General features: G+C 43.6%; 1 protein-coding gene across 1 annotated transcript in view; it reads left to right on the forward strand.

Annotated features, from left to right (window-relative positions):
• Positions 1 to 2,745: 2,745 nt before the first annotated feature.
• The window catches only part of USP6NL (USP6 N-terminal like), a gene marked incomplete at its 5' end in the record, with an annotated part of 127,966 nt that continues 118,620 nt past the window's right edge, over positions 2,746 to 12,091 (forward strand). Inside the window, one exon of the mRNA XM_080918303.1 lies at positions 2,746 to 2,871. The remainder of the gene's footprint in view (positions 2,872 to 12,091) is intronic.

The raw sequence follows: 12,091 nt of genomic DNA on the forward strand, positions 1-12,091 counted from the left end.
CCCAAGTCCCCCAGAACACCAGTGAGACCACCCAGATCATTGTAGCAAACTGTTTGCAGCACCATCTGTGTGAGTTTACTATTCATGATCCAGCCATGGGATCCCCCTGGCTCTTCATCACTACCTTCTCCTTTAGACTGAAGGACTTTTCTTTTTTTTTAAGGAAAAAATATGAGCCATGGGAAAAGGCTTATTTCATTGACATTTGGTCCATGGATATTGACTGATCTTTCATTTTTCTTTATCATGATGAATCATACACAGAGATATTGAAACTGACTTTTCTACTCAACAGAGCATTCCTTGGGAATTTCAGAAATGACTATAGGGGGTGAGACGAACCACGTGAGGCTTTCCAGAGTCTCCACCGCACAGCCCCCTTGGCTTCTCCCCAAACCTAAATGGTCTTCATAGCCATAGATCCACACGGCAAAGTCTCAGTTTACAGGAGACTCTAGGAACAGCGCCTTTGATCCGTATTTTTGAAGATGTAAGTGAAGGATGAAGAGTTTACTTTTCAAAGTTTCTTCATGTTCTATATTTTCATGCTCTCACCACAAATTATACTCTTGACCGTAGTTATTATGGTGTCTTGAGGGAAATGTAAACGTATACTTTTACCTTTGGCAATATTGTATATGAGTACAACATAACCTCCAAAAAACAAGATGCAAATGTCACTCTTCCTTCATCGGGTGGTCAGAAAGTTCTAAATGTTTGGCATTTGTGGAATATTTTCATTGGAGATACAAACTGTTTATCCCCGTTGTCATTTTCTTTGGTACTTGATTCACAGTAAACTTTTATCCTTTCCCCCCTGTTGAAGGGCATCTTGGTATGTATCCTATGTTTGCGAGAATAGAACCATGGAGTGAATATAATCTAAACACGCATTTGTTTTTAGGACAGGGGTTGCTAAACCACCACCCAAGACTCCAGTGTTCCCATTTGTGTAAGTTTTCAGTGAAATTCAGCCACTCTCATTCTTGTGCTTCTGAATATTCACAATAGTACAGACTGCTACTGAAGCTGGGCCAATAGTGCTGACAACTGAGCCTAGAAGACAGTATTAGACTAATATAAACTCCACACCGACAAATGTCTGAAGCTTGTGTCCAGCACTGTCCCTCCAACTCAATGAAGTTTTTGTATTTGTGGTAAAATTTCCAGATGAATTCTCTTGAGCCTCTATGGGATTCCCACGGTATCTTAGTGAGATGGTTGCTCAAACATTGCAATTTAATTCTATAAGCATCTTTGGAGGACTTCTGTATGTCCGTTATCTGAAAAGACTTGGTAGGTAGGGATTGTCACAAATGGAGAATGCTTTGGAGACTTGCTAATTTGGGAATTCTATTCCTTATAGGGAAGTATTGGAGTGCTGAAAATATTCCCATGGCCAACTTTTGACCTGATTTTCTTCAAACTAATTGTGTCATTTTGTACATACCAGAATAAACAAAATAAAACCCACAAAAGTAGTGTTTCCAAGCCTGGTTTAAATGAAGATCTGAATGAAAGGATACATTTTTTATTATGTATTGTCTTTAAACTGTGAATGTAGCTCAGTGTGTGTGTGTCCATACAAAAGGTCCTGCCTGGGTTTCACTGGAAGGCCCCACCTCCCCAACACTTGAGTTTTAAGCAGCACTTGAGAGTTGGAAGAGGCCTTAGAGGTCACCTAAGACCCAACTAGTCACAGGTGTTAAAAGTCTGCATGCTGAGGAAGGGCCAGGACTCTGCCTCCCCTTCAGTCCTTCACTGCAAAGAGGGTCACGTTTCACCAGCCTGGGAAAGAGAGAGTAACAGCAGTGCACAGTTGCCAGCTTTAGTCATTCCAGTTCCTGGAAACAAGGACAGAAGCCTTTTAGTTACTTGCACACCCAAACCTTTGCAGCATCTATTGAATAAATCATCTTAACTGTCAGCAAATTATAGTGTTGGAAGTTTACATCATCCCTTAATGGAAGACTGTGGAGATGAAAACTCTTGACAGTAAAAAAAAAAAAAAAAAAAAAAAAAAAAAAAAAAAAAAAAGAAAAAGAAAGCTGACCTAAAGATGGGGCAGGGATGAACACTGAACACATTTTTTTTGGTAGCAAAAGGCTCGCGCACCGTAGCCTACTTAAAGTCGTGCAGATCTGAACACTTGGTATAAATGCCTGGAAATTGACTGTGACCTTGTGTCAGCAACAGCGCCACTCTATTGACAGATTCACTGTGCACACACTAGCAAGCACACCCTCGTGCAGGGAACAACTCCGCGAAGCAGATGACTCCAAGAGAAACCCAAGTGCAGTAGGTCTGAAAGCTGGCAAGCAGATGGCCCCAGCTACAAAAGGCGCCCTGCTCTGTCACCCGCCCCCAGGTGTCAGACGCAGCATCGGTCCGAGCCCTTGCGGAGTTCTGGGGCGATCTCTGGGCGCCGCCGGGCCCGCGGACCCCGTCTTCCTGCAGAGGGGCTTGGGCAGTCGGCCCCCGCCCGCAGCCCAGCGGGAGCGCGCCCAGCGGGAACGCGGGAGCGGCGCACGTGCCGCCGGGAAGGCAGGAGCTGCCCGCCCGCGCCAAGATGGCGGCGGCCGCGGCCGCAGCGGCGACTGTTGGCGGCCCGTGAGGCGGGCGGGGCCGGCGGCGCGGAGGCGGGGTCCCGGGCGAGCCGCCCTGGGGAAGGCGGGGGCCGTTTCCATAGCGGCGGCGGCAGGAGGTGTCGCGCCGGGGAACTTCCTGGTTCCCGGGCTCGGCTTTGCCGGGAGCCTCCTGGAAGGGAAACAATGGGGCGGAGGGCACTGCGGTAGCCGCCGCCGCCGCCACCGCTGCGCCGGACCCTCTCGGCCTCCCGCGACTGGCCGCCGCCGCCGGGACCGCTTGGAGGTAACTTCCTTTTCTCTTCAGCCGCTGCTAGAGGGGCTGGCGGGGTGTAAAGGCGAGGGGGCTCGGACGGAATTGGCTCCGGGCAGCCGGCCGCCGCCATTCCCAGTCCCGGGCAGAGGGCAGGCTGCGGCGGCGCGGCCTGGACCGAGCCGGCTCCCGTGGAGCCCGCGCGCCGAGTTACGCGCGCGCCCGTGGGGGGGGGGTCTGCGGTGTGATTGACAGGCGGGCGGGCGCGCGCTGGCGAGCGAGCCGGGGGCCGGGAGGGCCCAGACCCCCGGGGAGGCGGACCGCTTTGGCCGCCTTCCTCCCCCACCCCGCGTGCGAGTTTCGGTCCCCGGGGAGACGTGTCTCCCTCACAAGTTTCTGCTGCGTCCTGCAGGAGAGCGAGTGGGCAGGACCCAGGCAAACTTCGTTCGCTGAAAAGATTGCCTGGATGCCGCTAGAACTTTGGAGCAGCCCCGGGGAGGATGGGCGCGAGGGAGGGAGCTGGAAAGCCTTGGCGATCCGTGCGCCCTTGCAAAGTTTTGTTGGATAGTTTGGAGCTCCGGGAGCGCGGCTTTTCCTTGGGGGATGAGCACGGTAGCTCGCAGGTGTTTTCATGCCAGCGCTTGAGAGCAGTCCTAACTCCATGGTGGGACGTTCATATGTGTTGAGCATCTGGATCTCTGGGCTCTTTCTAGCCACACTCCGTTTAATCGACCGATACTTTGAATTTTATTTTTAAACTCAGCGTACAGGGGTTTTCGAATAAAGCTGTGTTAGTAGAGTCTTCTGTTCACTTCTTTTCCCTACCCCAGATTATTATTATTATTATTATTTTTAAATAAGACTAATATGCTTTGGGGCAATAGTGCGACACGAATGGAAGAAGTTATACGGACAGTGGTCTAAGTATTTTTGCTGGAATAGTTTAATCGTACATTTCCTTCCTTCCTTCCTTCCTTCCTTCCTTCCTTCCTTCCTTCCTTCCTTTTCTTTCTTCCTAACAATTAGATCTATGAGACAGTTGTTTCATAGCTCAGAAAAGTTTCGTAGTACAGTTGAGATGACCCGTGTCCAATTCCCTCCCATACCGAGTCTCTGGAAGTGGTGTCGATGGTGGGGTTAGGGTTAGGTGGGGGTGTTGGTGATAACTAGGGCAGAGTTTTAAATTGTTTTCCCTTTTCGAATTGAGTTGAAGTCACCCTAATAATGAGTAAACTGGCATAAGACAGTGTCTCACTGCTTTTCTCACCAAGACCCACCGTTGACAGGATATTTTTTAGTTTGTCTTGATTTTATAGGAGAACTTCTAAGTGTGCTGTCTCGCTCCTTCCTTAGTTTGTACTCTCCCCAGGCCAGTAAGCTGTAAATCAAAATGGGAAAGGAAATGACTCTAATAATGGCGTGAATTAACTCCGAAGGGAAACACAGAGCCCCACTTGCAAGGACAGGTGCCCCCAGTTGAAGAATTGGGGCACTCTCAAGGTATTCCAGAAGCATCCTTTGTCTAACTTCCAGAGTTTGGGTCCTGAGCCTTAGTGCTGTTTGCCATTACTTTTTAACCAGACTCTACAGCTCTGGGCTGTTCTTGGTTCTGTGAGTATAACCCGTCAGCACCCTTTAGCCTTAAAAATAAATTATTTTATGTGTAAGAATGTTGCCTGCCTTTATGTGTACGCACCACATGTGTGCCCGCTGCTCTCAGAGGTCAGAGGAGGATGTCAGATCTGGAAATGGAATTCTGGATGGTTGTGAGCCGCCATGTAAATCAAACCCAAATCCTCTGGGCTAGCACCAAGTGTTCCTAACCACTGAACCATCTCTCCAGCCCTCCATTACTCCCGTTCAGGGTGTTTTGTTGTTGTGCAGGTAGCCCTCAGTGAGGACAACCGGTCTGGTTAAACAAGTACCTAAGGAGAAGTGTCAGACTTGGTGTTGGGTGTATATTGACTGATCACCTTCACCCATTGTGTGGGAACCAGCAGATCCTGTCTGGGCCTCCAGTGCCAGGCACTTTGCACTGGCCTAGCTCTGCCATCATGCCGAATATTGTTACAGTTGGTAGCCAGGACAGATGGGTGAAAGACGCCAGTGAGTTCAACCTTTTAGCAAATTGAGAACAAAATGATTTTGGTTGAGAAATTGAGGAATGTTAAGGAAGTCAGAGAATTTAGAATACTAAAACTTTGAGAGTTACTACTTCAGGTAGAGAGGAGGAGACATTTTATGGCTCTGAGTTTAGTTCTATTTAAACCATCCTTGTTTTGTAAGCAGTGCAATTCAGAGTAATTACCACAGACTTACAGTTTGCCCCTTCAGTGTAATTTGTGAGAAGCATTTTTCCATTTACAGATGTGATCTAATTATATATTAGAGAATCATTTTCCCCTCTAAAAGGTTTCTCCCATTTTTTGCAGTTAACCTAAGAATCACAATTTGAAGAGAGTCTGACCTGTAGCATTTGTCCACACAGTGTACAGGGACTAGAGAGTGTGGGAATTCGAGGCACAGAAACCATTCCTGGCTGGCCAGTGTCATCTACAGGCTTGCTCACCTCAACACTTAATCCTTCAAAGCTTATTTCTTCATAAAATTAGGATGTCGGAGGGTGAGGGGAAAGTGTGTCCACAGTTCAGAGTGAGGGAGACTGATGTTGAGGTCACAGGAGATTTCCCCACATGGCCTGTGTACCTGCCTCTGCTTGAAGGGAAGCTCCTGAACCATTCTCTCTTCTGTTTCAGTCATCCCAGAGATTGAGTCAGCCTGCTTGGTCCTCATGGCCATACAAGACTTGGGAAAGACTGTCCACTGAAGTGTTTGCTTCTAGAACTCTTGGGTTACTGTTAGTTTCTATAGCAGTAAAACTCAGATTAAATGCTAAGTAAAATATCCTTTGCTTCTTCCCAGAACAAAGATAGTAAGGATCATTGCTGATTGTCCATTTAGTGTGATTGTTTTCCCTCATTGGCTTAGACTACAGTATTTAAGCATGCCTGATCTTCACAAAACTTTAGGAGCTGTCTACCCTAAGAGAAAATGTCTAGTATTGGGGTTGTTTCACTTGCTCATAGCAAGATCAGAATCAACTCAGAAATTTTGTCTCAACCCTAAGTGGTGTTGTCTCTACAGAAATGACTTAGTTATCTTAGTTATCTGTGCAAGGTGTACCTATGTACCATGTCTTCCTGACACTGTTATGAGTGTAGCAGAAGTTACATATCTCTGGAAGTTTCCTTCCACTTGTTGGATTAAAAAGCAAATAGTGCTAGAGTGCTGTGGTAGACTGTCGCTTAAGAACTGCTCAGTATATTAATTTTGCACTAGCCATGTTACTAAGGATGGCAGATCCACGTTTTATTACAGAAGGCGTGTGGTATTCACACACCATTTTCCCCTGTGAGTTGCTGGGTTGTTCACTTTGTTGGTTTTTGGCAGTTTAATCTGTCAGTGCGTATGGAGTAGGATAAGACAAGGTGAAATACAAATCACAAAAGAAAAAAATCTGGATAGGTGTGGAGGATACTTTGGAAATCTGTCTTACCTAGGCAGTTTATTCTTAAAATTCTTTCTTGGTTCGCCTTGAGCTTTTAAAAATTACACTTTTATTTTTCCTTCCTTTTTTTTTTTTTTTTTTTTTTGTTTCAGTTTGGGATTATAGATTTTACTACTCCCACTGTTTACCTGAGTTTTGATGTGTTTTTTTATTATTACTGTTTTGTGCGTGGGTGTGCACTTATGCAGGAGGTGTGGGCACATGATTGAATGTGGGCCCATGTGCATGCCAGAGTTGAACCTTGGGTATCGTTACTTAGGAACCACCTTCCTTGTGTTTTGATAGAGTGGCTCTGATCTGGCCTTGATAATTCATCTTGGGTGGCTAGCCTGTGAGCCTCAGGTCCTCTCCTGTCCCTTCCCTAGTTTATGCTTGGGCTTAGTTTACTTCCAGGCTGTCCTGTCTTTTGGGGTTTGTTTTGCTGAAGTCTTAATTGAAATCAAGGGGCTGGTTCTCGTTCTCTCTGACACCATGGCACTTTGCCTTTTAGTGCTCAGGGCTGCCTAAGTACAGTGTGACCTCTCAGGTACCTGTTTTGATCAGGCATCAGCTTCCTGGGATAAAGAAACCTACAGTGCTACACTCTCTATTTTGGATTCTTAATCTCTTTAGGATGGTGATTGTTCATTCCTTACTATCTTGCTAGTTCTTGGATATACTCTTTAAAAAAGTTGTATTGTTTTTTTTTTTTTTTACATACAACAATGTGTACTAGTCTTAGATGTATATCCCTAAGAATTTTTTTTTACGACTTTATTTTGCAAAACAAAGATAAATGTACAGATTTTAAACATTTTTTGCTTAAAATTATACATTTTTGTCAGTACTGTTTTTTCAGACATTAAAATAAATTTTACCTAAGAATTTTTATAGTGTAATTAACCAGTTCAATCAGTAGAGTATTTCTGGTGCCCCTGAGGTTTATTACAATTATTTTCCATCAGTACTGTCTTCCTGTTTGGAATTTACCCAGGACTTAATTTTCTGTCACCATAGGTTAGTTTTAGATTTTAGTTTTTCAAAAAACAGTGTCATGCAACATTTACTGTTTTATGTTTGGTTTTTTTCCTTCAGCATTGTATTTTGTAAGTGGATTTTACTTATGTTTTATGTAGCAGTTTCTTTCTATTGCCCAGGATTTGTTTTAGTTACTCTGGCTTCCTGAAAAATTGTTCAGGATTATAGCTTAAAACAATGGGGATATTTGCTTTCTTCACAGATCTGCATGCAGTTTGAGTGTGCTTATGTCTGATTCACTCAGTTTCAGGTTGGGCTGTTTGAAGGTTACACCTACTGTTATATGAAGGGTTGTTTCTCAGTCAGAGTCAGTGAGAGGACACTAAGTGCTGCCTTACAGTATGGCTTGAGGTTGTTCTCATGAGATATATGGCTGGATTCCAAGAATACAGAGGTTGGGGGGTAAGCCACAAAGAGGCTGTATTGTCCTTGTCACTTGGACTTGACACTTCTGTGCTATTAATGCCCATTGTATATTTATTACTACTCGAGGCAGTTGTAAGATGCTCGTCTTGTAAAGAAAGGGGAAATGACCCTGGTTTCTGACTAGGGGAGACAAGATTCTAAAAAATCACTCAGGATCATCGTGCAGTAACTAGCATCAGAAAATAGAGACTGCCTCTTTAATAGGCATTTGCAGTGTTCTCAGTTACTGGCTGCTGCAGTCCAGCTCCTGTGAACGTTCTTACTTGTGTATTTGTTGGCTATAGAAATGCCTTTCTTTTGGCTACCCTAGAAGTGGACCCGTTTACCAATAGGTGGACATTCAGTTAGCTTTAGTAGTTGCTTAGCAAATATTTGTTCAAAGTGTTGGGGCCACTTTATCTCCTTGGTATTTTTAACTATACCTGTGGTGTCAGTGCTTGGGCAGCCATTGGCTTATAGGGAGGCAGGTGGTCTGTGTCTACCTTTGTGGAAATGCAGGTCCTTCTTTCTTCTTCTCGAATTCGTGGTGTGTGTATGTGTGTGTGTGTGTGCGTGCGTGTGCATATTCTTGTGTGGGTACACACACATGAAGGTTCAAGGCCAGTGGCACTCTGCCTTATTGACTGACGCTGTGTCTCAGCTGAACCAGTTTGCCATTCCTGCTGGTTTCAAGCTGTCCATTGTGTGCCAGTGATCTCATGCCACACCCACCTGGCATTTACGTGGGTTCTGCTGACTCTAACTTCAGACAAGCAGTTTCTTAACCCCTGAGCCCTCTCTCCAGCCCATGAAGCTTCACATGTTAAACCCAGCTAGATGCTTAGTTATTGGAGAATAGAGATTATGTAGAAGGGTGTGATTGTGAAGTACTAGGGCAGTTTTCAGAACTGTGTTTTATGGTACGTATTCAAAGATTATGTGCATTAATTACTGAAGAGAGCTTTTCGGGTTTGTATTTATTTTAGGAATTTTTTAAAGGTGGTAAAATGCATGTGATGATAATCATGTTTGGTTGATTGTCAGCACTTTTTAGTATCAATTTGAATTTTAGTCTTATTCTCCAGACTTGCTTGGGGTTCACTTTCCTGACTGGTAACAGAAACCCTTCTCTCCAAGGGTAATACTTCGCCATCCTTGAGGATTGCCAGAAGAACATTATCGAGACTCAGACTTAGTGTCACATTTGCTGTCTCACTGTCATTACTATTTACAGCTACTTTGACTGTTTCCCCTCAGGCCACCTGAAACCTTTCCCTATCCCTCTTCAATGCAGCATTTAGACTGGTTTGTTGTAGCCCAGACCTCATTTACTGTGATAGTTCATTTCTTGATCCTGCTTATGCGAAGGGAACTAGAATCTTTCTCGGCTTCTCATTTAATTTGGATTAACCTTAAAGTCATAAATAACATGAGTTAAATTAGAACTTCAATATTGTGTTTCAACGTCCTTATTTTATGAGCTCAAAAATGTATCAGGACTATTAATGCGCACATCAGCTTTATATTTAGCTTAACAGGGCACCTCTCACACAGGATCCCATGATACTCCTGGGTGCCAGTCAGCCTGGAAAATTTAACTGTGACTTTTGCACACACAGGCCCAGGGAGTCCAAGTGGACCTTGTTACAGCAGCTTTTTTATGAGGCTTACATGCAGCTGGCCACCATCTTGCTAGCTTCCAGTCTCATACATACCACCTTCAGATCTCTGTACTTGCATCCTTTGGCTCCTAAGTGTCCTGACTCTCAATACAGTGCCTGGGGTCCAGTTGGTTTCTGTTGACATTCTAGTTCTGACTTTTCCTGTTAGCTTCAGGATGGCTGGGATCAAGTTTGTCTTGTGTCCTAAGCTACTTGGGCAGTTTTTATATATTGTAGAGTTGAATTAATATTTAAGGAACAGATAAGTGTATTTTGGTGGTTCGATTTTAACCGATCAAACATTTCTTGGATATATGTCTTAGAATTATGTCTACTTTTAAATCTTTCTGTCATGGCTCTCACTTTAGTGTTCATTGTAGATAGCAGCCCAAATTTTAACAGTATCAGGGTCCTTGAAAGAAAAGGTACTGTGTTCTCCACTTATCTGTGGAACTTAACCACTATGCATGGTTCTGATAGGATGACACATCAGTGCATCTGGCAATATAACGTCATAAGCCATGCTTGAAAGCCCCTGTCTCTTGTACCTGATAGAAAAAGAGAATATTTAGAAATGATACTTGCTGTTTCAGATGCCTGTTAACCAGTACAAACAAAGCCACCAGAGTTTGATAAGCCAGCCTGGAAACCTAAGTTCCATTCTACCGGATGAAAGGAAATTTGACCTTACCTTATCTCATACATCATTAACATATACATGTAAACCAGCTGTCGAACCCAACCACTCTATTCTCAGTTCATCTCATTCTTTGATCTCATTAGCAGGAAATATTTTGTTGACTTAGTGAGCAAAATAAACCTCTTTTCTGAGTCAGTGACAAATGCACTGTACTTCCCTCTTGCTGGGAAAAGAGTCCAGGCTGTGGGAATGTGGTAATGTTTTATGGGTCTACATTGCTCTAAAGTATTGTTTGTAGGAAGTAACAACAAGGGAGAGCTATGTCTCAGTGAATAATGTCTGTAGTATTAATTGGAGTTATTTCTTCATCTCGAATAAGAAGACATTACCTAGGAATCTGCCCTGGCACACTTAGCAGGACTAGTGAGCTGTGACTAAATTAGGAAAGGAAGGTACTAGTACAATTATAATGGAAACATTGCAGAGGGGTAGTAGTATTCTGTTCATAGCTTTGTTGGCTGTGCCAGCTACTATCTGGCTCCCCTGGGAGTTGCTCAGGAAGGGTTTATTGCATGAATAATGAATTTATATGTTTTATGTTTTTTAAATTTAAAAAACTGTATTTAAAAATTTTTTTTAGAGACAGTCTTTTATTATGTAGCCTTGGCTGGTCTGGAACTTGCTCTGTAAGCCAGAACTCTAGTCTCAGATTCATAGAGTTCTTGCGTCTGCCATTTGAGTGCTGGGTTAAAGGCATATGCTACCACATCAGCTTACATTGTCCGTCTCAAGGCTTGTATTGTGAGCCTTTGAGGAAATAAGTGTGAGTCGGGTAAAGCTTCTGATGCACTTTCTTGGTGATTCTGTGACGAGGGTGTGTAAAGGCGTGTGTAAAGGCCTTTGAAGTGTTCACTCATTTCCTTTCCTTAAATTGCCAGACAGTCTTAATGGGCGTGAGAGACTATTCCTCATGAGTGATCTGGTCAGTTTATTATTGGACGTTTATTTTTAAAGTTTTGTGATGTTATAATTAATGTTGTGGTGAAGGAAATTTTCTTGAGCATTTTATGGGAGGGGAGAGGACAATGACTTTTCAACAATAGTAATTTAGGAAAATGAGCTACTGGAAAAGGATTGTGCAGGATTAAAGCTGTGCAGGAGAGATGGGGAGCTCTGTGGTTGGCTAGCACGGCTGACACAGGCCTTCGGACCATGGCTGGTCAGCTCTTCCTCCATACACACGGTACTTCAGAACAAACTACCTCATGATGTGCAGTCAGGCTGCACAGCACTTGTCTCTTACTCCTAGGGAATGAGTGAGTCACTGTGGCTGCTCTGTCCCTTAATTACTGCTGAGAGGTTATAACTGCATTTAACACCTTTATACGTGTACCTACATATATCTATGTTTCTTGTATTTAAAATTTCTGTACTTTTGGGAAATTAAAAAAAATTAGAATACTGTAAAATAAAAGATTTGTACAATATGTTCTGTTTTACATAGTAACATCCATTCAGTTTCCTCCCTTAAGTGACAAAATATTAATTACCAGTGTCCTCCTGCATGACTGTCCTAGCCCAACCCCTGCTGGCTTGAGGAACCATCGATTGTATTCCTGTATTTCTCCTTACATTAGCTATGTGGACATCCCTAAATAATGCATTGTTTACTGTATGTGTTCTGTGAGTTGTTCAAGTGAGTTCATGTGTCCTTGACTCATTGTCTTGAGTGTGTACTTGTCTAGCATAGCACATGTGAGTGAGACTAGATCAGTAAATACGGGATTTATTTTTGGTTGATATGTGTACTTTTGGTTCCTGTCACTGCTTCATAATGCTTAGTAATAAACAGAGGACGCAGCTGACCCTTCTGTAGAGTTTTGTTCTTTGTTTGCTTTGCTTTGACAAATAGCATGTTAAAAGTTTCCCTTTTTTTTCTCTCTCATAGTTAGACAAAATTGC

This window comes from Micromys minutus (assembly GCF_963924665.1).
Source record: "Micromys minutus genome assembly, chromosome: 6".
In the NCBI taxonomy this organism is placed as follows: domain Eukaryota; kingdom Metazoa; phylum Chordata; class Mammalia; order Rodentia; family Muridae; genus Micromys; species Micromys minutus.